The following is a 26356-nucleotide window of genomic DNA, read 5'->3' on the forward strand; positions in this document are numbered from 1 at the left end:
TGTTATTACAATGAAAATACAGATTTAGTTGTGAACTTCCCAGCAGGGAAAGCAAAAAGGGAAACTTGATCAGTTTCATAATATACATTGTCCCAAAGACAGGAAAGCTTTCTCTGCCTCTGAAGTCCGCAGGAAATCGCTGAATCATTTTCTGGACAGTTGTGTGTGCATACACGTATTTCTTGGGTCATTTATCTGCATTTGTATATCCCTTTTATGCAAATGGACTCATACTATATTTGCTCTTCTGCAACTTGCTTTTTTCTCTTTTTTTTTAAATTATACTTTTAAGTTCCGGGATATGTGTGCAGAACGTGCAGTTTGTTACATAGGCATACACATGCCATGGTGGTTTGCTGCGCCCATCAACCTGTCATCTACATTAGGTGTTTCTCCTAATGCTATCCCTCCCCTAGCCACTCCCCCCAACAGGCCCCAGTGTGTGATGTTCCCCTCCCTGTATCCATGTGTTCTCATTGTTCAACTCCCACTTATGAGTGAGAACATTTGGTGTTTGGTTTTCTGTTTCTGTGTTAGTTTGCAGAGAATGATGGTTTCCAGCTTCATTCATGTCCCTGCAAAGGACATAAACTCATCCTTTTTTATGGCTGCATAGTATTCTAAGGTGTATATGTGCCACATTTTCTTTATTCAGTCGATCATTGATGGGCATTCGGGTTGGTTCCAATTCTTTGCTATTCTGAACAGTACTGAAATAAACATACGTGTTCATATGTCTTTATAGTAGAATGATTTATAATCCTTTGGGTATATACCCAGTAATGGGATTGCTGAGTCAAATGGTATTTCTAGTTCTAGATCCTTGAAGAATGACCACACTGTCTTCCACAATGGTTAAACTCATTTATACTCCCACCAACAGTGTAAAAGCATTCTTATTTCTCCACATCCTATCCAGCATCTCTTGTTTCCCAATTTTTTAATGATTGCCATTCTAACTGGCATGAGATGGTCTCTCATTGTGGTTTTGATGTGCATTTCTCTAATGACCAGTGATGATGAGCTTTTTTTCATATGTTTGTTGGTTGCATAAATGTCTTCTTTTGAGAATTGTCTGTCTTTCATATCCTTAACCCACTTTTTGATGGAATTTTTTTTTTCTTGTAAATTTGTTTAAGTTCTTTGTAGATTCCGGATATTAGCCCTTTATCAGATGGATAGATTGCAAAAATTTTCTCCCATTCTGTAGGTTGCCTGTTCACTCTGATGATACTTTCTTTTGCTATGCAGAAGCTTTTTAGTTTAATTAGATCGCATTTCTCAATTTTGGCTTTTGTTGCCATTGCTTTTGGTGTTTTAGTCATGAAGTCTTTGCCCATGCCTGTGTCCTGAATGGTATTGCCTAGGTTTTCTTCTAGGGCTTTTATGGTTTTAGGTGTTACATTTAAGTCTTTAATCCATCTTGAGTTAATTTTTGTATAAGGTGTAAGAATGGGGTCCAGTTTCAGTTTTCTGCATTTGGCTAGCCAGTTTTCCCAACATCATTTATTAAATAGGGAATCCTTTCCCCATTGCTTGTTTTTGTCAGGTTTGTCAAAGACCAGATGGTTGTAGATGTGTGGCGTTATTTCTGAGGCCTCTGTTCTGTTCCATTGGTCTATATATCTGTTTTGGTACCAGTGCCATGCTGTTTTGGTTACTGTAGCCTTGTACTATAGTTTGAAGTCAGGTAGCATGATGTCTCCAGCTTTGTTCTTTTTGCTTAGGGTTGTCTTGGCTATACAGGCACTTTTTGGTTACATACGAAATTTAAAGTAATTTGTTCTAATTCTGTGAAGAAAGTCAATGGTAGCTTTACGAGGATAGCATTGAATCTGTAAATTACTTTGGGCAATATGACCATTTTCATCATATTGATTCTTCCTATCCGTGAGCATGGAATGTTTTTTCATTTGTTTGTGTCCTCTCTTATTTCCTTGAGCAGTGGTTTGTAGTTCTCCTCGAAAAGGTCCTTCATATCCCTTGTGAGTTGTATTCCTAGGTATTTTATCCTTTCTGTAGAAAATGTGAATGGGAATTCACTCATGATTTGGCTCACTCATGATTTGGTGTATAGGAATGCTTGTGATTTTTGCACATTGATTTTGTATCCTGAGACTTTGCTGAAGTTGCTTATCAGATTAAGGAGATTTTGGGCTGAGAAAATGGGGTTTTCTAACTATACAATAATGTCATCTGCAAACAGGGACAATTTGACTTCCTCTCTTCCTATTTTAATACCCTTTATTTCTTTCTCTTGCCTGATTGCCCTGGCCAGAATTTCCAATAATATGTTGAATAGGAGTGGTGAGAGAGGGCATCCTTGTATTGTGCTGGTTTTCAAAGAGAATGCTTCCAGTTTTTGCCCATTCAGTATGATATTGGCTGTGAGTTTGTCATGAATAGCTCTTATTATTTTGAGATACGTTCCATCAATACCTAGTTTATTGAGTGTTTTTAGCATGAAGGGGTGTTGAATTTTATTGAAGGCCTTTTCTGCATCTGTTGAGATAATCATGTTGTTTTTGTCATTGGTTCTGTTTATGTGATGGATTATGATTATTGATTTGGTGTGTTGAACCAGTCTTGCATCCCAGGGATGAATCCCACTTGATTGTGGTGGATAAGCTTTTTGATGTGCTGCTGGATTTGGTTTGCCAGTATTTTATTGAGGATTTTTGCACTGATGTTCATCAGGGATATTGGCCTGAAACTGTCTTTTCTTTTTTTGCTATGTCTCTGTCAGGTTTTAGTATCAGGATGATGCTGGCCTCATAAAATGAGTTAGGGAAGAGTACCTCTTTTCTATTGTTTGGAATACTTTCAGAAGGAATGGTACCAGCTCCCCTTTGTACCTCTCAGAGAATTCAACTGTGAATCTGTCCAGTCCTGGACTTTTTTTGGTTGCTAGGCTATTAATTGCTGCCTTGACTTCAGAACTTGTCACTGGTCTATTCAGGGATTCTACTTCTTCCTGGTTTAGTCTTGGGAGAGTGTATGTGTCCAAGAATTTCTCCATTTCTTCTAGATTTTCTAGTTTATTTGCATAGAGGTGTTTATAGTATTCTCTGATGGTAATTTGTATTTCTGTGGGATCAGTGGTGATATTCTCTTTATCTTTTTTTTATTGTATCTATTTTATTCTTCTCTCTTTTCTTCTTTATTATTCTGGCTAGTGGCCTATCTATTTTGTTAATCTTTTCAAAACACCAGCCCCGCCAGATTCATTGACTTTTTTTGAAGCGTTCTGGGTTTTTCATGTCTCTGTCTCCTTCAGTTCTGCTCTGATCTTAGTTATTTCTTGTCTTCTGTTAGCTTTTGAATTTGTTTGCTCTTGCTTCTCTAGTTCTTTTAATTGTGATGTCAGGGTGTCGATTTTAGATCTTTCCTGCTTTCTCCTGTGGGAACTTAGTGCTATAAATTTCCCTCAAAATACTGCTTTAGCTGTATCTCAGAGATTCTGATACATTATGTCTTTGTTTTCATTGGTTTCAAAGAACTTATGTATTTCTGCTTTGATTTCTTTATTTACCCAGTAGTCATTCAGGAGCAGGTTGTTCAGTTTTCATGTAGTTGTGCGGTTTTGAGTGAGTTTCTTAATCCTGAGTTCTAATTTGATTGCCCTGTGGTCAGAGAGACTGTTTGTTATGATTTCCATTTTTTGGCATTTGCTGAGGAGTATTTTACTTCCAATTATGTGGTCAATTTTAGAATAAGTGCGATGTGGTGCTGAGAAGAATGTATATTCTGTTGATTTTGGGTGGAGAGTTCTGTAGATGTCTATTAAGTCTGCTTGGTCCAGAGCTGAGTTCAAGTCCTGAATAACCTTGTTAATTTTCTGTCTCATTAATCTGTCTAATATTGACAGTGAGGTGTTAAAGTCTCCCACTATTATTGTGGGGAAGTCTAAGTCTCTTTATAGGTCTCTAAGAACTTGCTTTATGAATCTGGGTGCTCCTGTATTGGGTGCATATGTATTTAGAATAGTTGGCTCTTCTTGTTGCTGAATTGAGCCCTTTGCCATTATGTAATGCCCTTCTTTGTCTTTTTTTATCTTTGTTGGTTTTAAAGTCTGTTTTATCAGAGACTAGGATTGCAACCCCTGCTTTTTTTTTTTTTTTTTTTTTTTTTTTTCCTTCCATTTGCTTGGTAAATATTCCTCCATCCCTTTATTTTGAGCTTATGTGTGTCTTTGCACATAAGATTGGTCTCCTGAATACAGCATGCCAATGGATCTTGGCTCTTTATCCAATTTGCCAGCCTGTGTCTTTTAATTGGGGCATTTAGCCCATTTACACTTAAGGTTAATATTGGTATGTGTGAATTTGATCTTGTCATTATGATGCTAGCTGGTTATTTTGCCCATTAGTTGATGCAGTTTCTTCGTAGTATTGAGAGTCTTTACAAGTTGGTATGTTTTTGCAGTGACTGGTACTGGTTTTTCCTTTCCATATTTAGTGCTGTCTTTAGGAGCTCTTGTAAGGCAGGTCAGGTGGTGACAAAATCAGCATTTGCTCGTCTGTAAAGGATTTTATTTCTCCTTAGCTTAATGAAGCTTAGTTTGGCTGGATATGAAATTCTGGCTTAAAAACTCTTTTCTTTAAGAATGTTGAATATTGGCCCCAACTCTCTTCTGGCTTGTAGGGTTTCTACACAAAGATCTGCTGTTAGTCTGATGGGCTTCCCTTTGTGGGTAACCTGACCTTTTTCTCCAGTTGCTCTTAACATTTTTTCCTTCATTTCAACCTTGGTGAATCTGACAATTATGTGTCTTGGGGTTGCTCTTCTCGAGGAGTATCTTTGTGGTGTTCTCTGTATTTCCTGAATTTGAATGTTGGCCTGTCTTGCTAGGTTGGGGAAGTTCTCCTGGATAATATCCTGAAGAGTGTTTCCTAACTTGGTTCCATTCTCCCCGTCACTTTCAGGTACACCAATCAAACGTAGGTTTGGTCTTTTCACATAGTCCCATATTTCTTGGAGGGTTTGTTCCTTTTAATTCTTTTTTCTCTAATCTTGTCTTCATGCTTTATTTCATTAAGTTGACCTTCAATTTCTGATATCCTTTCTTTCACTTGATCAATTTGGCTATTGACACTTGTGTATGCTTCATGAAGTTCTTGTGCTGTGTTTTTCAGCTCCATCAGGTCATTTATGTTCTTCTCTAAACTGATTATTCTAGTTAGCAATTCCTTTAACCTTTTTTCAAGGTTCTTAGCTTCCTTGCTTTGGGTTAAACCATGCTCCTTTAGCTCAGAGGGGCTTGTTATTACCCACCTTCTGAAGACTACTTCTGTCAATTCATCAAACTCATTCTCCATCCAGTTTTGTTCCCTTGCTGGCAAGGAGTTGTGATCCTTTGGAGGAGAAGAGGCTTTCTGGGTTTTGGAATTTTCAGCCTTTTTGCACTGGTTTTTCCTCATCTTCATGGATTTATCTACCTTTGGTCTTTGATGCTGGTGACCTTTGGATGGGGTTTCTGTGTGGACATCCTTTTTGTTGATGTTGATGCGATTCCTTTCTGTTTGTTAGTTTTCCTTCTAACAGTCTCTGCTGCAGGTCTGCTGGAGTTTGCTGGAGGTCCACTCCAGACCCTGTTTGCTTGGGTATCACCAGCGGAGGCTGCAGAACAGCAAAGATTGCTGCCTGTTTATTCCTCTGGAAGCTTCATACCAGAGGGGCACCCACAAGATGCCAGCCAGAGCTCTCCTGAGGTGTCTGTCAACCCCTGCTGGGAGGTGTCTCCCTGTCAGGTGGCACAGGGATCAGGGACCCACTCAAGGAGACAGTCTGTCCCTTAGCAGAGTTCAAGTGCTGTGCTGGGAGATCTGCTGCTCTCCTCAGAGCTGGCAGGCAGGAATGTTTAAGTCTGCTGAAGCTGTGCCCACAGCCGCCCCTTCCCTCAGCTGCTCTGACCCAGGGAGATGGGAGTTTGATCTATGAGCCCGACTGGGACTGCTGCCTTTCTTTCAGAGATGCCCTTACCAGAGAGGAGGATTCTAGAGAGGCAGTCTGGCTACAGCAGCTTTGCCGAGCTGAATTGGGCTCAGCCCGGTTTGAACTTCCCAGTGGCTTTCTTTATACTGTGAGGGGAAAACCGCCTAGTCAAGCCTCAGTAATGGCAAACACCCCTCCTCCTACCAAGCTCTAGTATCCCAGGTCAACTTCAGACTGCTGTGCTGGCAGAGATAATTTCAAGCCAGTGGATTGTAGCTTGCTGAGCTCCGTAGTGTGGGATCTGCTGAGCTAGACCACTTGGCTCCCTGGCTTTAGCCCCCTTTCCAGGGGAGTGAACTGTTCTGTCTCACTGGCATTCCAGGCACCACTGGGCTATGAAAAAAAAAAAAAAAAAAAAAAAAAAAAAAACTCCTGCAGCTAGCGTGGTGTCTGCCCAACTGGCTGCCCAGTTTTGTGCTTGAAACCCAGGGCCCTGGTGGCATAGGCACCTGAGGGAATCTTCTGGTATACAGGTTGTGAAGACTGTGGGAAAAGTGTAGTATCTGGGCCGGAATGCATTGTCCCTCACGGCACATTTCCTCATGGCTCCCCTTGGCTAGGGGAGGGAGTTCCCTGACCCTTTGCACTTCCCAGGTGAGGCAACACCCCACCCTGCTTTGGCTCGCCATCTGTGGGCTACACTCACTGTCTAACCAGTCCCAATGATATGAGCCAGTACCTCAGTTGGAAATGCAGAAATCACCCACCTTCTGCATGGATCTCGCTGGGAGCTACAGGCTGGAGCTGTTCTTATTTGGTGGTCTTGCCCACAGCTCCCTTGCTTTCCTCTCTACTAGCATGTTGTCATACACAGATTTTAAGGACACTTCTGGTAGATTTGATCCAAGAGTAACTCAAAAGAACATCAGTGGCATCCATTCTCCCCTTTGGTAATTTTTAAGAAACATAATGCTGCTGCCTCTCTCTTTATAAATGGTGACTGCTTTCTCCACTCCATCCCGTATTTTCTTTGCATTTTTGCCTTCTTAGTAGCATTAGCAATTCTCAGAACAGAGAACAACCTAGAAATCCAGGTTTGATTAGCAAGTGATACCTCTAAAAAGTGCTTGCAAACCTCCTTTTATGGACCAGGGATGTTAACAGAAACTGTTCTACAGTTCTTCCTTTCCAGGGACAAAACTGATCTCATAATCTGTGACCATTATTCCGAAGTGAGAATCCATCAGGCTCTGCATGTGGCTGTGAGAATGAACTTCCTATCCAGGGAGCGATCAGTCAGGGAAAGCTAGCCCCTCCATGGGGCAGATGATGTCAGGAAGTGGTGGTGGGGTATCATCATAGCTGTCATTTTGCCTCGCTAAAGAAGGTATCAAAAGGGGACAGAACACATCTCCCTTTGGGGGCATTTGTCCCGGGTCCCTTATATGTGGGCAAACCCCTCTTCACTCATTCCTCTGGGAGTGGGAGCGAGCATGCTTGTGACAGCTGTCTAGACAAAACCTCTAAGCCGAAAGGGTGCAGACACTGTTAAATGTCACACAGCCTTGCCTTAAATGAAGATCAAAAGTTGCTCCAAACAACCTCTGTGCCTGATAGCCTGAAACCTGTGTCTCATCATTTTTTAAACAACCTACATAGGCCTAGCACAGAAAATGGAGCTTTTCCTATTTTTCAGTAAGACTTTAAAAGCATCCCTACGACAAGGATGGAAAATAAAAAGCTGACTGCTTCTCCATGCTCGTAAGAAGGTAAACTCCGTAGGGGAGACATGGCATGTTTTGTTCAGTTCGCACATGTCAGTACGACTACGACAACTGGTAAAATGCTGAAATACTTCCAGACCAATTAACACTCACTATGCTGAGCAAGGCCCCAGAAATCGCCAACCACTAACAGAGAGGGTTAGTGACTGGCTCAATGGGGGCCAGCGGGACCTGTTTCAGCCCCTTGACTTACATCTGTTCTGGTTGGCCATTGCTGGAGCCCTCGTATCTATTGATATTCTGCAGACCGTCCCTATTGCAGCCCAAGCATCTAGCTGTGCCTGGCAGAGGCCCTGATATGGTTTGGCTGTGTCCCCACCCAAATCTCATCTTGAATTGTAGCTCCCATAATCCCCACGTGTTGTGGGAGAGACGTGGTGGGAGGTAATTGAATCATGGGGACGGTTACCCCCACGCTGCTCTTCTCGTGATAGTGAGTTCTCATGAGATCTGATGGTTTTATAAGGGGTTCCCCCCACCTTTTATTTTTAATTAGACAGAGTCTCACTCTGTCATCAGGCTGGAGTGCAGTGGCACAATCTCAACTCACTGCAATCTCCACCTCCCAGGTTCCAGCAATTCCCCTGCCTCAGCCTCCCCAGTAGCTGGGACCATAGGTGCGCTCCACCACACCCGGCTAATTTTTTGTATTTTAGTAGAGACGAGGTTTCACCATGTTGGCCAGGATGGTTTCGATCTCCTGACCTCGGGATCTGCCCTCGTCCTCCCAAAGTGCTGGGATTACAGGCGTGGGTCACTGTGCCCGGCCGGTTTTCCTCTCCTTTGCTTGGCACTTCTCTCTTGCCTGCAGTGATGTAAGACGTGCCTTTGCTCTTCCTTTGCCTTCCACCATGATTGTGAGGCCTCCCCAGCCATGTGGAACTGTGAGTCCATTAAATCTCTTTTTCCTTTATAAATTACCTAGTCTTGGGTATGTCTTTACTAGCAGTGTGAATGGACTAATACAGAACCCCCCCAATATATATTTGCTGAGTGAGTGGATAGGGACACCCATATATTCCAGCCACCTTTTGGTAAGTGGTTTATGGGGGTGGGCACAGGCCCTGACTAAAGAACTGGATGTTTTGCCAAGGAAGGGACCTGAGCTGAGAAGACTCATTTACTCTCAAAGACTTAAGACAACATCTCTCTTGGACCAGAGAATGCTGGTGAGCAGCCCAGGCACAAATCACCCCAGTGGGTGCCGGGCTCTGCCGATACTTGGGCAGGACTGACAGTGCACTCATAACTGCCAACACACTAATATTAAAATCTCATCTGATTAGTTAAAGCTCACCCTGTGAGCGCTGATATTTTTCAGGAAATAGGAAGGATGTCTGCCCCCCTCCCCACCCACCCCCTGCCCTTTTCTCTTGGTTTTCTTTTTTAATAACACATTCAGAAGTGGTTTAATGGCTGTTGAAGGAAATTATTGCCACAGCAATCAGGGCTCTCTGTGTGAAACACCTTCAATAGTCCGTGGCCTCCCTCGTGAGGCAGGGGGAACATTTGGATATTAAAATGCCACTGAGCTACATCTGCCGACAAGCAGCCACTAATCATCTCTTAAGGCAGCAGGGGACGTACCCCAGGTCCTCAACTCACCAATACCTTCCTTAGGCGGGTTGCAGCCAGATGGTGGTTTCCTAGGCAAGGACAGCAGAGAACGAGGAATAAAGAAGTGGAAAAGGATCTGGCAAGAGGCCAGCACAGAGAGAAACGTTTGCTCATCCTCTCTGCTCCATGTGAGAACAGACCTGCCTGCCTCGCATTCGCAAGGTCCAATTTTCAGTTAAGTGGTGTCTCAGAGGAAGCATGTGACCTTACTTGGAGTTACATCCAAAGACTATAAATTTTTTTTAAGTGCTCCTGTAAGTTGAGCAGCTTCTATATGCTGGGTTGGGAGGATGCAGTCATTGGCCTTCCTGGATTCTTCTTCCTGCTTCTCCATCCTCTTTTGAGCCTGGGACACTGGCCTGCCTGAAAGGCCCCCTTATCCTCTGCCTTTCACTGGAGTTTGGCTAGCGGGAAGAAGCAGCCAGAGTTAGGAGGGTGGGAAGAGAGTAAAGTCAGGTTTATTCTCCAGTTCATACCCTGTAGAGATACCACCAGGGGTTGGCAGTGTATGTTCTAGAATCAACCTCCATTCCTATTGGACGACCCTCCCCGTCATGCTACCTGTATGTAGCGAGGGTTCTGGATTCTGACAACTGTTTTCTCCTTTGCCCTTCAGGCTAACAGCTATAACAGCTACCCCCACTCCTCCGCCCATACACACCATTGCCAGCCAGGTACTACGCTGTGTCGTGTGAGTCTCCCCATCCCTGCTGCGCCTTTGTAAGCGGTCTCCTAATTTCTCTCTCCTCCAGTCACCCAGTTTGAATGTGCCATCTGCTCCTTGCTGGGCCCTGGCTGCCAGCCAGTTGCATGCAGGTCTTTCTGTACCTTCTTGGAGACCTTCATACCACTCCTGCAATGTCATCATTACAGTCTTCCTTTACAGAGAAGACACCACGTGACTCACCCAAAGGCACTCAGCTGGAATTTGTGACTCTAGGCTTCGGAAGCACGTCAGTCTAATTTCCAAGTGTAGGCCCTGCTCACTGCCCCCCTAGGATCTCTTAGACCTTACAGGGGTCCCCAAATCCTTATTTCAATCTTCTCTCAGCACCAGCTGTTTTATCAACTAAACTTTGCTTACCAGCCTTCGGATCAAAGCACTTCAACACCTTTGATTTCCTTTGAGCCTCAGAACATGAATTTACTTGGATCCAAATCATTCCCGGACATACCAAGAACCTACAGATGAAAAGGAATCCAGTGAGGGATCCGTTGGCAGGGGATCGGTGGCCTTGTGTCATCCTTCAGTGTATGGCACACCGTGATCACCCAGGAATGTCCTGGGGAGGTGTGGCATCGTCCCAGCAAGTAGAGCCAATGTGTTTACAGCTTGGGCTACAGCAAGGGTCATTCTGCCCGGTTCAAAAGTCCACTCTTCCTTTTAATACATGGCATGACCCATCTATATTAGGGTAAAGCATACTTCCTGGAGAAAGCAATATTAAGATACAGTAAAGAATATGGCTTTTCGTTTCTTGTTCTCAGATGTAAGCATCTGATTTGAACATTCCAGCCTGGCAGATCACTCTGCCCCACGCAGCCATCAGGAACCCTGGTACTTTTCAGCTTGTCTCTGCATGTCCGGGAGCAGTGCTGCTTAAGTGTGGACCATAGGCAAGTACCAGTCCACAAACTGCTTGGTAGAAGTCCACCATGAATTGAGTCGTGACATGGATAATATGCTTTCAGAAACTTTTACCACGATTTGACATTGCCATGACATCCAGACAAATGACCAGTGGACTCAGCTCATTGAACAGGTTGTAGACCAAAACTTGGTCCGTGATAGATGGGAATTGGAGTTGGGTGGAAATCATGTTCTTCAACACAGGTAGTTTGAGGAGTTTTGCTTTAGAGTCTGCTAATCTATCTGATCATTTCTGTAGCCAGCAAGAAGGGCAGAAGGAGCATGGAAGAACCACTCTGTGTCTTTTGTTGTTGTTGTTTTTGTTGTTGTAGAGTACCTGTTCCATTCTTACAGCATGAGAACAGTACAATCTACTATTTATTCTGCAGTAACTCGTTTCAGTGATTGAGAATTTCTGTGAGGTGCAGAGAGATGGCCTATATTTGGTCTCATCATCCACTTGATTCTAATATGATCTCTGTCCAAAGTTCCATTTCTTGGGCTTTGATATTTATTACTAAGTGCAAACGCTGCCTGCTTTTCACCTTGTCTTATGCTTTCTGAGCAGGTTCAAACCAGAAAGAAAAGGTGAGGCTAAAAGCTCAAAGTGAGTAAGTGTGAGAACCACAAGGAAGCCCACCGCTCCACAGTAGATGATCAAAACCACGTCCTCACATGGTAGGTGGCACCTGGAGAGGGCGTAGTCTGTGGGTGTGATGCTACCCATAGTGAAACTGGGGTTGTTTCTGTTCCTCCAACTGAAAGACGGGAAGCTGAGCTCGGGGATTCGTCCCCCGGGGTGCACCTCGCAGGTGCTGTGCGTGTGGCCGCTGAGGTCCAGGTGTGGCTGGAACCAACACAGCAGCTTCTGTGATGCCTCTCAAGAAAGCACATCATAGTTCTCCTTTAATGGGATGTTCTTTTCCTCCGGAGGAGCAACATCTTCCCCAGAACAGTTAGCGTCGCTTCTCCAATAAAGAGGATAACGCTCTCGGGAGCAATTCAGTCTGTAAGAAACTTCAATGAGCTCTGCTTCTGCTTCAGAACAGATGCTACAGCTGTCCCCCTTCAGTGCCATGCTGTTGACCATCACAAAGTTAATGTCTTTCAGAGGCATTCAGCGAAAACAGCCTTTCAGAGATGAGCACTTTCTCAATCCGTTCTATCTCGTGTGTGTTCATCTCATAGTGGAAGCCAGTGTCATGGTTTCCAGCAACTACCTTCAGCTGCACATGACTTGGGTGTCTGAACATTTTCTGAAACTGCTCCACATCATCCGCCCAGGCCTCAGGGGTGCTCAACTTCCCTTCATCAAAGGCATCCTCCAGGATGAAGATGACTTCCGGCTGCAGCAACCACAGAGCTGTCTGGAAGACTCTCTCCACCTGCCATTTCCTTCGTAATTTGTCCAACCAGTGACCTAGGAATTCCACAAGCAAGTGGGTGTCAGCCAAAAACATGACTTTGAGCACAGGCTCATGCGTGGCCTGTTCACCATCATAGGCTGTGGTTTTCACTTCAGGCCAATTACACCAGAAGATCACTAAGTAATAGATCAAAAATTCACAAAACAGAAGCACAGCAAAGACGATGAGTTTCAACAGCAATCAGCTCTTCCTCTTTAACCGATGAAAATTCTGTCTTCCTAACCTCAATCTGCTCATAGCCATTTTCTCAAGCAACTAACAAATCCATCAAGGGTTCACCACGAGAAAACTGCAGGGCCCTGGGTAGGGTGATGGCATTCAGATCTTAGCTGGATACCTGTAATTTTTCAGGAAAATCACCGATTCACCTCACCTTTTAAAGAGAGAGACTGGTATGAAGGTAGTTGGCTGCTGCTCCCCCAAATGAGGATGCATTTGTAACAGCCACACTTTCCTGCTCTGCGCACAATGCCAGGCATGTGGGAGGCACAGGGCACGGTGCAGGAGCCCTTTCACCTGCGCCTGGCAATGGCTTCAGCAGACCGAGCCCGGCTGTGCACCCACCACACTCTGGGTCTTAAGATGTCATCCTGGGGATGGTTCATCCTCTTCTCACAATATGCAAGTGAGAACTTTTCAATATGGCCGCTGCCCCTGACACAAGGAACATTGGGAAACCTGGTCCTCTACTGTTCAGCATGCATCCACCACTGAACCCTCACCATGGACGATGAGAAGAATGGATTTTGATGAATCACTACTTTTTTTTTTTTAAATCATGTCACCCTTCCTTCTCACATTTTTTTAAAATCACGTCACCCTTCCTTATCACCCATTCCTGAATACAGCCCACTCAAAATCAAAGCCACCATTTCTACCAAAAAGCATGATCAGCAGTTTTCCTGTACACTCTCAACTCTCAGTTGGGACACGCAGGAGTAGGAAAATGCTGGACCAGCATCTAAGACCTGCTTACTATTCCTCCCTCTGCAGCAAAATGACTCTGTGACCTGGAGGGCATTGTTTTATCTCTGTGCTTCAGTTTCCTCCCTTGATGATCATGGATCATAATATTTATCAAGCAAAATCATTTTTGGCCATGTACACCATACGTTAATAGTGATAGCTAACATTTATTGAGTGTTTGCTGTGTGCCAGGTACTGTTCTAAGTATGTTGCATGTATTAATCCATTTAACCTTCACACCAACCCTATAAGAAGGGTTCTATTATTGTCTTCATTCTACAGCTGAAAAAAAAGTGAGGTACAGAGCAAGTAAGGAGCTCGCCCAGGGCCACCAGAGTCCAAGTTCGTAATCACTGTCTTACTACTTCCTTAATAGAGAGGTAAAGAATTTTCAGAGTATTTTATCCTGTTTTCTTTGAATTTCTTGAACTTCCACTTTAATTTATGGGCCATCTGGTCTGTCTCCCTGTGAGATGAAGGATTCTTTCTAGGAAGGGACCATTGATTTTCCGTCCTCATACCCCCAACCACAACCTGTCCAGCCTGGTGGTTTCATGTAAGAGTTTAGTGAATGTGTGTGGGTGAATCTCGGTAAATACAGCAAAGCAATTTTTATTGGATTCATGATGCCATCATGGAAATGGCATAAATTTGCCATCACCACACCTGGATTCAATCCCTCTGCTCCTGGATCCTAGCTGTGCTAGACTGGGCAAATTACTTATCCACCTAACCTCATGAAGCATTCTTTTTCTCCCTGTTAACATGGATGTAATATAGAGAAAAAGTTTAGTTCTTAAAGCCAAGGTTTCCTGTGGCAACTTCTGCCACTTATGGAATCATTCATAACACTGAAGAATATATCACTAATGCACACCTTCCCCAGCAGAGATTGGTATGGCTGGAACAAGGGAAGGACCAAGGTGGAAAGCCGTGCTGGCTCCTCTGTGCTGTTCAAAGAGGGACTTGGAGAGAATGTGCCCCTGATGAGCAGACATGCTAATGAGCTTCCAGGTAAGCCTAGAGGTGAGTGGGGCTGGAGAACTCACATTTTTATTTTGCAAAAGTGACTGGGAATCAAATGGGAAAGAGGAGACGAAAAGGTGGGAAAGCGAGGGGACCCAGAAAAGTGCAAGGTGAGGGCTTAACTGGGAGGAGAAAGGCCACATGGGAGAGAGTCCTCTTGTTGGAAATGGCCAACTACATGCCAACAGAGGGATGCGTGATGTTCAATTTCTTTTCTTGTTTTGCGGTGAAGCATCCCCATTCAACATTCTAAAACTTCAGTATAGTTTTCTACATACAAATGCTTTGAGTTAATAATATGTGTTGTGTAGTGGTGAGGAGGGGAGGGAGCACTCCATACCTGGGTGATGTGATCAGAAACAGGCTGCAACGTGAGAGGAACAGCAAGAGAATTTTGCAAGAAGCCAGAGGAGCTTGAAGCCAGAGATCAATGGGAAAACATAGGTTCCCACCCCCCACATATCTCCTAGGAGATTAGAGGAAACATGGCTGGCTGTGATTGCACACACAGCAGTATTGGAATCAACTTAATCTGTTTGTTTGCTTGTTTTTGAGACAGAGTCTCAGTCTGTCACCCAGACTGGAGTGCAGTGGCACGATCTCAGCTCACTGCAACCTTCACCTCCCAGGTTTGCATGATTCTCATGTCTCAGTCACCTGAGGCACAGACCACCACACCTGGCGAATTTTTGTATTTTTTGTAGAGACAGGGTTTCACCATGTTGGCCAGGCTGGTCTTGAACTCCTGACCTCAAGTGATCTGCCCACCTCAGCCTCCCAAAGTGCTGGGATTACAGGCCTGAATCAATTTAATTTAAATCTCAAAGGGCAGGGGACCTCTGCTGGCATCTAGGGTACAAAGGTATACTAATATCCAAAAGTCATTTCTAAAAATGTAAGCAGCCTGTATGGCATGGCTACCAACATAAGAATGAGATGCCAGCCACATACTATCATGGTAATATGATAAACATCAACGCTGCCAATACCTACCTCCTAGAGCTGCAAAACTGTGAAAATACAATGACATACATAAAAACTCAACATATGTAAAATCTAGCACACCAGTACTCTCTCTTCTTCAGGTAGGAAAGGGCCAACAGGATCCAACGATCTGGGGGAGATGGAGTGTGAGACAGAAAAATGGAATTTGGGAAGGAGTTCAGAGTTCTGCCATCCTCCATCCCTGTCAACCCAGGTGCATTTTAGAGGCAGAGGGAGAGGGAGGACCCCCCCACTCCTAAGGTGAGAGGAGAGCCAGCCTGGGGCCTCCAGCATGACACAGAGAGCAAACGGATGCTGGGGTGGTATGCTTCACCTGTGAACTTAGTGTCAAGAGGTGGGACTTTTGAGGTCTGAAGATTTATTTAGAAAAAAATCCAAAATAGTTTAAGGAAAAAAGAGGATTTACTGGCTCCCAGAAATTGAAAATGCCAAGGGATGTAAAGTTTTCAGGCTCAGTAGGATTCAGGAGCTCAGTCCATGACACCCATCCCTCAGCGACCCTGTCCTCCATTTTGACTTTCTCCTCAGGTTCCATGTGGTGACAAGATGGCTGCCCATCACCCAGCCCATATTTCCCTCATGGTTCATGTCACTGGCCTATCCCTGAACCACCACTGTGGCCAAGGAAACGAAATATACCGGTTAACCTTGGCCATTGTCTGGTGCTTACATGCTCTCTGGCTTCACGTCATCCTATTCTCCCTCTTGCCTACTCTGCCTCAGCCACATGGGCCTCCTTCTTGTTCCTCAAACAGCCCAGGCATGCTTCACCTCAGGGCCTTGGCCATTGCTCTTCCCTCTGCCCAGAGTATCTTCCCTCAGAGGTCTGTGTGGCTCCTTCCCGCTTCTTTGGATGCCTGCACAAATGTCACCTTCCCAACGAGGACCCCTGGATTTGAACTCACACTGATACCACCTGCTGCGCACACTCACATATTCCCTATTCCTATCTCCTGTTTTATTTTTCTCTAGAGCAGATTCCATCATCAGACTGTAACTAAACAAATGAGTAAAATAGGCAGTGTGTTAGTCTCCCTCCACCCCACACCGGTAGAAGATAAATTCCATGAGGCCAAGGACTTTTGTCTATCTTGTTCACGACTCTATTCCCAGAACCTAGAATAATGCCTGGCACAGGCTGGGAGTGGTGGTGCACACGTGTAATCCCAACACATTTGAGAGGCCAAAGTGGTAGGCTTCCTTGAGCCCAGGAGTTTGAGACCAGCTTGGACAACGTAGCTAGACCCTGTGTCTACAAATAATAATAATAATAAAAAAATTAGCCAGGCATGATGGTTTGTGCCTGTAGTCCCAGCTATTCAGAAGCCTGAAGTGGGAGGATCGCTTGAGCCCAGGAGGTCAAGTTTGCGGGGAGCTGTGTTCACACCACTGCACTCCAGCCTGGGAGACAGAGCAAGACCCTGTCTCAAAGCAATAATAATAATGTGTGGCACATAGAAAGTTCTCAATAAATTGTTTAATAAATAAATAATAAGGTCACAAGCTCCAGATGTGGAAGGGGAGCTCCACTCAAAAGCCAGGGATTGAGGTCAAGGAGATGTGATTGCCTGAGTAAACGTGGGGAGAGGTAGCTACCAGTGGGAGAGTGAATGGCAGCTTGGCCTCTGAAACAGATGTCCAATTTCCCTCCCTGTCCACAATCCACACACAAGCCATTCCCTGGCTTCCACCTCAGAGTCACAGCTGGAGCTTCCTAAAGCAATTCCCCCTCTTAATGTAGCACCTCGGAGTGCAGACCCGACCTCCTTCCAATCCCATTCCCCAAACTAGCACTGGGCACCTGGCCCCACGTGGACAGGGACACTTCAGTCTTGCTCTATCCACCCCAATCCCTTTATTCCCCTTCCCTCCACCCCACTCCCCTTTGTGGCTTTTTACATGACAATCAATAGCAGCCAGGCTTTGGGGATATTATCAGAGCCCTGATTGCAACCTCTAACATTATAATTCACAGGGTTGTGGGGAGCATTAGTACATCCAGGATAAATTAATTCAGTGTAAGTAAGCGCTTTGAAGCTGGGCACATCGCTCGGCTTTTGAAGCTTAAGCCCTGTTTAGATTACTTGATTAAAGTGGGTTCAAAGCTTTGGCGATCAATATATTTTGCTTAAGAGCAGTGTTGCTACAGAAGCAGATTTAATTGCATCCTGGTGCCCTGCCTTGCAGATAGCTCTTTAGAATATAATGAGATATCACAGAGCCAAAAATTGAGGGTGGGAGGGAAGGAGGAGGGACAGTCATTCAACTTACCACCCTGGAAATGCAGGCGACACATATTCGGATGATGTGAGCATAAATAATCCCCCAAAATGAGAAGTTGGGGAAAACTAAAGATGGCAATCTCTGCTTATAAAATCTCGACACACAAGACACCAGAGGACAATCTCGGTTATCTGGCTGTTTTGAGGATGGATTCCTGGGTTGCGACTGGGGGAAACAATTAGTCCTCAATAATGTGACATTTTTAGGATTACAGGCTGGCACTTAATCAAAGTCAATGTGGTTAATGAGGGGGCTGACCGGACGGACCCCACGAGGCAGGAGACAGGCAACATCACTAATATCAGGACAGTCATCTGAGTCTGCAGCAGGAGCCTGGACTAGGAGTCCAGGATGGATGGGAAGAGAGGAAGTAACATGTGTCACATGCCTACTGTGTGCTAGCTAGTGCTCTGGGAGTTTAACGCTTTTATTAGATTGGCGCCAAAGTGATAGCAATGATTACTTTTGCGCCAACCTAATATTTTATTTAATTGTTAAAGTAATGCTATTAAATAAATACAACTGTGCCCATTTTCCAGGGGTGGGCTGGTTGGGAAGGGAGTAAAGGCAGAATTTGAACCCCTGTTTCCCTGATTCTCAAAGCCATACTCTGCATCAGTTCTGGTCTCCATTCAGCCACTACCTACCTGTGGGAACATCTGCAAGTCATTTAACCAACTGGGCTATAGTTATCTCTATTGTAAAATGAGAGGGAGCCTAAGCCTCCTCTGACTCAAAATCTTTGGTTTAGAATAACTCTGGCCTGGGAGTCAAGACAGCCTGGGTTTCTGTCTTTGCAATATCAACCAGCCGTGTGATGGGATCATCGTTTCACCTCTCTGCTGCATTTACCCATTTGTGATGCCAAGTCATGATGCTTACCTGGCCGTGTGGTAGCAGTCAATGAGACGTCAGATGAGGGAGGCCTCTAACAAGCTGTAAATAGCACACAAGTGAATCTATTTAAAATCTTTAAATCAGGTGGGCCACAAACTCATCTCTTTTAAAGAGCAGAAAACTCTCTATGCCATCATGCCCTGACGTAGTCCAAAGACCAGCTGACCATGTGTATTAGTCTGTTCTCGTGCTGCTAATAAAAACATACCCGAAACTGGGTAATTTATAAAGGAAAGAGGTTAAGAGGTTTAATTGACTCACAGTTCTGCATAGCTGGGGAGGCCACAGGAAACTTACAATCATGACAGAAACCACCTCTTCACAGGGCAGCAGGAGAGAGAATAAGTGCCCAGTGAAGGGAGAAGCCCCTTATAAAAGCATTAGATTTCGTAAGAACTAATTCACTACACAAGAACAGGATAGGGGAAACCACCCTCATTATTCAATCATCTCCACCTGGTCCCTCCCACGACACATGAAGATTATGGAAACTACAATTCAAAATGAGAGTTAGGTGGGGACACAGCTAAACTATGTCGCCATGGGAGAGGAGCCCTCCACCTACCGACAGTCACACTTTCCTCTGTCCTTGCAGTTCTCTCTTCTCATGGGTTCCAAAAGGTTCACCCCTCAATGCTGAATTCTCTGTATGAAATCCAGGTAGCCTCATGCCTTTTCCTTTCCAAGTCAAGCCCGATTACCTTGGAGGACAGGGCTGGGGTAGGAGAAAGGTGTGAGAAGTGGCATCCTCAGCAAGCATCCCACGGAGGCGGTCTGCATCTCAAACACATTCTTTCTTTCACAGCCTGAGGGAGCTGACAGAGCGTGGGGGCTCCGGAAGCCTCCCTCCCTTAAGTTTCCATGTAAAATATTTTTATTTATGTTACAACAACATGATACAGCACCATATGCCCATGAATCAGACCCAGTATAGAGTCTGCAGATTCGCCTCCCATTGGAGCTGAGCTGAGAACAACAAACTTCAGAAAACTCAGAGGAGGACACATGCCCCAACTGGGGGGAAGCAGGAAAGGAACTGACTGCATTTGTTTGTTGGCTCCCTGGGTAGAGGTGAAGGTGGGAAAGCGAACCAATATTTCCTGGAACTCTCATTCAGACTTTCAAGAACATTCGTATTGGCCATCAAATCCCCTTTCAGGCTTTGGGAAACTCACCACCTTTTTGAGTATTGGTGGGTGGTATCATTGGTTCTATCTTTAAAAGCAGAAATTGCCAGACACTTGCTTTCTCAGCCTCCCTTGCAGCTAGGACATGGGCACATGAGAGAGGCTCCACCCATCAGATATACTTAACCAGAGTTTGCATCCAGGGTTAGCAATGTAAAGAAGCAGGAATGGTAAAAGATGCAGCAAGATGGAGTTTTTGGGGTGGGGAGGCAGTGACAGTGACCTGAAGCTAGGAGTAGCATCTGGTGCTGGTGGCAGTATTGTGTATGGTACTCAGTAGTGGTGAAGGGAGTGTCCTGCAGGCCAGTTCTGCAGCACGATTGGGGCATTGCTCCTGTGTGCATGATCCCAGCCTGGTTCTCCAGCCAACTGCAGCAATTCTGTGAGCTCTCTTTTAATGCATCCCTTTGGTTAAGTTTTCTGTGGCTTCCTCTTAGAAGCTCTGGTAGATGCAGAACAGAAATCAGAAAGCTGGGGCAAAGTCCTGGCTCCACTGGGCCGTGGTGAGACGGGGTACTTGCACTCTACAATTTTTGAGTCCCATCCTGCACTGACACACCATGGTGGGAGAGAAAACCTCCAGAACATGCACAGCATCCTCAGGCATGACACGCAGTCTCTTCAGTCAGACTGGAGTTTCAGTCCTCCTACCTCCGCTACCCTCTGTGTTCCTTGGAGACTTACATCATAAAGCCTCAGTTTCCTCCTCTAAGAGTAGAACCTAAGAATAGTACCCATCACATAGAGTGAGGTAAGGGCTAAGGTGATAATCCATGTAAGAGACTCAATAAATTCTAAATCTAAGTCAGCACAGGAATTGATTGACACAAAGATGTCCTGAGCACTCTTCCTAAAATGAATTCCTGCAAAACAGTTTAAGCTTTCATGCTTACTTAAAACAATAATAATACACATGCCACTTACTTCACTTTAAAATTACATTTTAAGGCTGTTAGTAATTTTTCACATTTTTAACTCTTTTGAGCTTTACAGCTACCTGTCTTAGTCCATCCCAGCTGCTGTAACAAAATGCCATAGAATGGGTAGCTTCTAAACTACAGAAATTTATTTCCCATGGCTCTGAAGGCTGGGAAGTGCAAGACCAAAGTACCAGCACGTTTGGTGTTTGGTGAGGGCTGGCTTCCTGGTTCATAGACAGCATCTTCTCACTGTGTCCCCACATGATAGAAGGAGCAAACAAGCTCTCAGAGGTGTATTTTATAAGGGCACTAATCCCATTCCTAAGGGCTCTGCCCTCATGGCTTAATCATTTCCCAAATGCCCTACCTCCTAATATCATCCCCTTGGGGGTGAAGATTTTGACATATGAATTCTGGGGGGACATGAACATTCAAACCATAGCATAACCTACACAAAGCAAATATTCTTATCCCTGTCTTAGAGCAGTAAGAGCAGGGCTTAGAAAATAACATAAATAAATAAATATATATATATATATATATATAAATAAAAGCTCACCCAAGTTCTCTTCTACCTTGGAAGAGCAGGGCAGGATTAAAAACCAAGGTGTCTTTATGTGAATGTAGTTCCTAACTGTCCCTGAAGAGGTATGCACTTCAAACAAGAAAATTATTTTTTGGCTCCAATGATTTGTGCCCTTGTAGTTTCCCAGAGTCCCTGGAATCTAGCCGTGGCTGAGAGAAGTTCTGCCCCTGGACTTCCCAACCATGTGAACTTGAAGCTCCCTGTGTTCACTTTAGTTAGTTTGAGTTGGTTCTTCTCAGTTGCCACCCAGAGCTCCAACTGGTTCAGAAGCTTCACCCTTCATGTTGTCTGCTTTTATCCATTCCATTTGACAACCATTCACTGAATTTTTGTGATGTACCAGGGACCATGTCAGGCCCTGGGGATGCAATGATGAATGGGGTATAGTCCCTGCCTTCAGAACTGCAGCCACCCCATGAGCTAGGGGTTGCCAGATGCTCCCGCTTCTGTTTTCTAGGCTAGGAAACCTAGGCTCAGAGATATTGAAGGACTTCACTCAGGGTCATAGCTTTCTAGTGGCAGAGCCAAGAAAAGAACCCCAGCAGAGAATTTTCTACAGAGAACATTACTTCACCATTGGAGTCCACAGCTGATGGATGAGGGCACAACTCAACCACAAGTCTCAGGGGTTGCTTCTATCCTTTGGAATCCAATAAAGACTGAAAGAATAAATAAGTTCCAGAACGGCTTAGAGGAGCTCACATGAATGATGGAGCCAGAATGAGTTATTACGGGGCAAGTCAAAGAGGCTCACATCCCTAACCTTTAGAAATTGACTTCACCGAAGGCAACTACTGTGTTTTTCCCATAAAGCATCTCTTGCTACTACTGTCAGAGACAGAACAAAGGGATAGACCAAACTTTATTCTGTGCTCATTTAGTGGGTCTCATATTTCAAAGGTTTTGGTCTCTACCTCCCTCAAGAAATAGGATCCAAGTGCCTCAGAACTTATAATCAGGAAACTGAATCCCTTGCAGGGTAGAAGCAATGGTAGGGGAGAAAGGGATTTGCTCCTGAGGTGAGTCAAATAAGCACAGAAATTCCCTACTTGGGCCCTTTCTTATAGCTCCAGAGGTAGTGCCTATAGTTCGAATGAGAACAAAGAAGGAGGTGGTCACAGCACAAAGCCACACATCACACTGCCTAGCCATCACCATGGCAACAGCAATGTCCCTGGGAAGCCGGGAAGAGGAAGCTGCTCCTGCCGCCATTTTCTGCCTAACAATCTGAGTGGCAGCCTCTAGGTGATGGGGAAAACTGGGGAGAGAGCTGGCCAAGTGTCCAGGCTCACTTCTGTCCAGAGGCCCCCTTTGTGTCCCTAAGTGCCACCTGACCTCCTCTGTTCCTTGTCCATACCCTCTTGAACACTATTCCCTCAATAGCAGTCTCCTTTCTTCTCCCTCCCAGCAGCCAGTTAGTGACCTACTTTTCAAACTTAACATTTCCCAGAATATCTGAACTAAGTGAAGCCTCAGGTGTCATCTATTTCTACTGCTCCCCCATTTTCTCCCCCATTTTTCAGAGGAGGACAGGAAAGCCAGGCACATGGCTGATTTGTCCTGTGTCTTTTCTAAGAGGCGCCATGACCAGAACACATTACTGTGACTCAGACCATCTGTAACCTACAGCACCTCATTTTTCACTCCCCTAATAAAGTCCCATGTGCCAGGTTGATCGTCCCTCCTTCCCCCACCAGGTCTCCTCGATGGCCAAGGTGGAGGAGCCGCAGCCAGAGACCTGCCCCCCCACCCCCCGCCAACATGCTGCCTGTGTTCCTCTCCACAAGTTTGCCATGGCAGTGGTTTTAGAAAAGAAGTCAGCTGAAGAGAGCCAGCTTGGATGACAGCACAGACTTACCTTTCAGAGTCTCTAAAAGAACTCCCTAAAAAGAAGGGCAATGGTGGATATTTACATTGTAATGTATTAGAATGAGCTTTAGATGGTTTCAAAATGTTAAAACTCTCCCTATATTCTCAGCCTTTTGAGAGAACAACTATTTCCATTTTTTCCATTCATTTTTCATTATTCATAGAAGGCTCTGTGCGCGAAGTGATGTAGCAACCATGTGCCCAACCGGTCTCAGTCATGTGATGAGTTCTTCTCTGCAGAGGGACTCTAGGAATCCATGCAACACAGACAGATGGGCCACACAGACCACTTTCAAACTAAAAGTCCCTTCCTCACTTACCTTCTATGATGACAAATATCTGCCTGAGCCTGAGGCTGAGCCTGAGAGTGGCCGAGGTGCCTGGGACCAGTGGTTCGCAGCCTTGCGCATTCGAGTCACCTGGACGTTAGTATTTTTAAAAACTCCCCGGGTGCTTCCCATGTGTGCTAAAGTTGAGCCCACTGCTCCAGGAGTTAGAAATGGTTCCACCAATTTTCAGTTAGCGAGTGATAGGGAGGGACTTGGGGGCCAACTCTTACTTGTGGGAAACCCCTTCTACTCCCTACAACCTTTGCAGTGACTCGACCTACAGTGAGAATAATGCTGTCCAGTGGGAAGATTACAATGTGACAGAAGTTTGTATTTGCTTTTTAGTATATTTATTTCTTATAAAATATAATACATGTATTAATATTATATAAAATAGAACAAATTATAGAAATAAATATTTGTATTTTATTTTAAATTGTATTTTTATTTTACCTTCTTTTGACAGGTGCACCTACAAATAAGTCCCTATTTGTAAACTAATGAGGAAGTGAAACATGCTCTTAAGTTAGGACTGAGTCAAAGGACTTGACAACACAACACTATGACACTAAAACCTCTTGACGCCAGGGGTCTGAAGTACTGGGACAGGGTCCAGGAAATCCCATAAGGCAAAGAGACTATAACATCTGGCCTGGGGCATTGGTACCTTTCTCCTGCACTAGCCTTGAGGCTCCACTGTCTGCACCCTGGGGTCTGGCAGATTAAATCCTTAGACACCTTGATTCAGAGGATGAGTCTGGGCAGAAAGATCCAAGCTCATCATCCACATGGGAGAGACTGTCTCGTGGTGAAAGGAAAGTCATTTCTGAAATTTGACATCCCTCCAATTGTATATAACCTATTTTCTCCCTACCCTATAATTTACTTTTTAAATTTTTTATTTGTTGTTGAAGTGAAATTCACATAGCATAAAATGAATGATTTTAACATGAACAATCTAGTGGCCTTTAGTACATTCACAATGTTTTGTGACCACCACCTCTATCAAGTTCCAAAACACTTCTGTCACCCAAGAGAAAACTCTATCCCAGTAAGCAGTTAGTCCCCATTCCTTTCTCCCCCAGCCTGTGGCAACCACCAACACATTTTTTGTCTCTATGAACTTATCTATTCTGGACATTTCATGTAACTAGAATCATGTACCATGTGACCTATGCTTCTTTCATTTAGCATAATCTTTTTGGGGTCCATCCAGGTTGTAGCATGCATCAGTACTTCATTGCTTTCAATACCTGTATAATACTCAATTGCAAGAAAATACCACAATTTCCTTATCCATTTGTCCACTGAGGGATGTTTGGGTTGTTTCCACCTTTTGGTTATTGGGAATAGTGGTGCTATGAACATGCATGTATATGTGTTTGTTTAAGTATCAGTTTTCAATTCTTTTGTGTATATCCCTAGGAGTGGAATTGCTAGGTCATATGGTAATTTTATATTTACTTTTGGAAGAACAACTCTACTTTTTCCCCAACTTACTTTTACAGAATTAAAAAACAGAAGCATAAAGAGGTCCTTTTATTCATGGGGAGCTGAGATTAGGAGTCTTGACTTCTTGTCTCCTCTTCTTCCTGCCCCCTACAAGCCCTGCTATTGAAAATGTTAACATCATGCTCGGTTCAGAAGTTTGTGTTGTTGGCTGAGGTTCCTGCATATCCTCTAAATTATGATGCTCTCCACAGAACTGTTGCCTTAAAAGAGACAAGATTAGGTGAAGTTCTACTGACTTCAGTAGATACTTCCTACAGTCCATAGGAAGTTTCCTCTTGTTTCCAGATCCCACACATCTGCACATTTTATTGCTCATGTCTTTCTCCCAAAAGAGGAAGGCGGAGAAAAATGCTTGTAGCTGAAAGTTCTGGCACAATGTATGTTTGGCTGCTAGAGTCACAAAGATGAATCATGGTATACACACTTTGTCTAGAAGGAGACATAGACCTATTCATTCAACATTCAAGGAATAAGTATTGAGTATGTATTAGCTCATTTAATACTCATACAAACCCTAGGAGGTTAAGTAATCCTATTATTCCCACTTAATAGATGAGGAAACGAGGCAAAGAGACTTATCAATTTGCCCAAGATCACATGGATGTTAAGTGGAGATGCTGGGATTGGAGCCTGGGCAGGCTTTTGATAGCTCTTGTCCCTGAGTCAACGCTCTATGCTCCTTGGGATGGGGGCAGTCTAACTCAACACCACTCATTGCACAGTGACAGGATCCTGCGACCACCACCAACCTACCCAGTTTCCACTTCCCAACTCTCTGCCTTCCTCATTTGTCTAATACTAGCAAAGACCCAGCAAGGCAGCAAATGCTCATCCTGACGCACAACCAGCTCCCTGCTGCCCAGCCCCGAGGAATCCCATGCAGGTGACTGAAGACAGATGAGGCAGAACTGGGCTGCCTGCAAGGATGGGTTCAGGGCCAGTCAGACTCTCCTCTTCCTCCTCTGCACAGTGGCTTTTCTTTCCAAGGCACCTGCTCCCTGCATCCCTGTCCTTTTCCTTCAGACGAGACCCGTAGCCATCACTAGGCTGAGCCTCCTTTACAATCCAAGAAAATCTTCTGGTGAAATGCTGCTCTGGATTCCCCACTTCAGCACCTCCAAAACTGGGGGTTCCTCAGGAGTAAGGACCAAATCCTAATTACTTTTACATTTCCTAGAGCAAATATTTATTGAACCAAATTACATTTCTGGCCAGGTGCAGTGGCTCATGCTTGTAATCCCAACATTCTGGGAGGCCAAGGCAGGAGGATTGCTTGAGCCCATGAGTTTCAGACCAACCTGGGCAACAAGGTGAGACCCCCATCTCTACAAAAAATAAAAAAGTTGGCTGGGCCTGGTGGTGCACACCTGTGGTCCCAGCTCCT

General features: G+C 44.6%; 1 pseudogene; it reads right to left on the reverse strand.

The window, feature by feature from the left end:
• Positions 1-11506: 11506 nt before the first annotated feature.
• On the reverse strand, positions 11507-12635 carry LOC104678773 (annotated as a pseudogene).
• Between the last annotated feature and the right edge of the window lie 13721 nt (positions 12636-26356).

Source organism: Rhinopithecus roxellana, chromosome 5, assembly GCF_007565055.1.
Source record: "Rhinopithecus roxellana isolate Shanxi Qingling chromosome 5, ASM756505v1, whole genome shotgun sequence".
Lineage (NCBI taxonomy): Eukaryota > Metazoa > Chordata > Mammalia > Primates > Cercopithecidae > Rhinopithecus > Rhinopithecus roxellana.